A 1996-nucleotide genomic window follows, 5' to 3' on the forward strand; every position below is an offset into this window, starting at 1 on the left:
CGTCCCAGATAGACCAATGATACAGTGAACATATGTATGTATTAATGTAGTTTTTAGATTACCACTAAGACAGAGTTCGTTAGCGCATGGCGCAATGAAATGGAAAACACACTGAGTTCTTAGTTGTATTTTCCGCTAAAGGTTTCAGAAATTACACTGTATCAATCATTAGGTAAAAATCGTACATCAAACAAACAGATCTGCACTATGATCATCTCCGTACACATCTTGTGTTTATAAATAACGGCGTAAGCAACATAACAATTATAGAAGTCGAAAACGTTTCTTTCTGCACCAAATCACAAAGAAAGAAAAGAAAAGCCATGGCTGCTGATAAGTTTAGTATCAAAACCACATCATCATTCTTCCTAGCTCTGTGTTTAACTGTGATCCTGTTTTTTCCTTTGTCATGCTTTTCTGCTGATCCCGACCCGCTACAAGACTTCTGTGTTGCTGACTTAAAATCCACCACAACCGTTGTGAATGGCTTTCCTTGCAAGCCGGTGTCTCAAGTTACATCAAATGATTTCTTTTACAGTGGCTTGATGAATGGATCGAGCACAGCGAATCCCTTAGGCATTGGAATTAGTCCCGCTGATGTTAACAACTTTCCTGGGGTAAACACCCTTGGACTTGCGGCAGCACGAGTTGACTTCGCAGCTGGTGGGTATATTCCACTTCATTCACACCCTCGAGCAAGTGAAATTATATACATCATGTGGGGAAATACATATTGGGTTCGTAAGTACTACCAACGTTTTCTACTCAAAGGTTCTGAAGTCTGGAGAGTTATCGATTATTCCCAGAGGACTTGTGCACTCCGTATCGAACGCTGGACAGGGAAAGGCTGTGATGATAGCTACTTTCAATAGTCAACAACCCGGATTTGCACAAATTCCTAGTAACCTCTTTGGTTCTAAGCCAACAATTCCTAGTTATATTTTGGCTAAGAACTTCCAAGTTGATGAAAATGTCATCGCCATCATAAAGTCTAAGTTTGCTAATTAACCAAAATAGCAAAAAATCTAGTGAATGCTTTCACCGGTTCTTTGGCAATTGTAACTTGGTAAGATTGGTCTCGTGCGTGCCTCGAGTCGGTCGTGTGTTCGAGTAAGTTTCATTCGAAGAATCAATAATAAAGCACCCGATGTTCTTGCCAAGTATGCTAGGTTTAATTCTTGTAATCACTTTAGTCCTTGTAATCACGAACGGTGGCAACAACCACCTTCTGTACTGGGATTCGTCCTGCCTATAAGCAGGATTATGTAAGGACTATGTAATTTTCTTATTTGGTTTCAATGTTATTTTCTATGTTCTTTATCGATCTAAAGAAGTTACTGCTTCAGAGAAACAAAAACAAAAAAACAATTAATGTAGGAGTGAAATATCGCACATTCATTATATACGCGAAGTAAAGGTCATTTAATGTACGTGAAGAGCATCGCACATACTAAAATTAGGATGATGTATTTAATGATGTCAGCATAGTCACGAGTAAAGTGTGATAATCTGTGCGAAGGTGTAAATGTGCGAAGATGAGTGAATGTACATGAGCGATTGTAATGCACAGTGGTTCCGAAAATAGGGGATCTATTAGCTGTCATCCACTATGTAATACCCTATATAAGGGGAAGGAATACGTGTATTGAGAGAGTTCTCTAAGGTGAGTGTTAGACAAGAAATTAGGAGAGAGAGAGAGAGTTTATTTGGAGAACAAGAAATATCTTTGTAATATGTTGTATTCAATCCCAAGATCTAGATTAATAAGCGTGTGATTTCCATTATGATTACTTAGAAAATTATATAATATTGAATGGATGTGGTTGTAGGATTTCCTGCAACTACATTTTGGCGCTAGAAACAGCTTGGAGTGATAAATCCTGTCAACGAGTTTGTAGCATCTTGAAAAATTGGATCTGAAGATTTTGGAGAAGATAAAGATGAAAAGCGAAGATCTATAGGATCTATAGGGAAAATAAAAATCATGACGATGCAA

General features: G+C 38.1%; 1 pseudogene; it reads left to right on the forward strand.

Annotated features, from left to right (window-relative positions):
* Positions 1-323: 323 nt before the first annotated feature.
* Positions 324-1008, forward strand: LOC113328105 (annotated as a pseudogene).
* The last annotated feature ends 988 nt before the right edge of the window (positions 1009-1996 follow it).

This window comes from Papaver somniferum, unplaced genomic scaffold, assembly GCF_003573695.1.
Source record: "Papaver somniferum cultivar HN1 unplaced genomic scaffold, ASM357369v1 unplaced-scaffold_107, whole genome shotgun sequence".
NCBI classification, from domain to species: domain Eukaryota; kingdom Viridiplantae; phylum Streptophyta; class Magnoliopsida; order Ranunculales; family Papaveraceae; genus Papaver; species Papaver somniferum.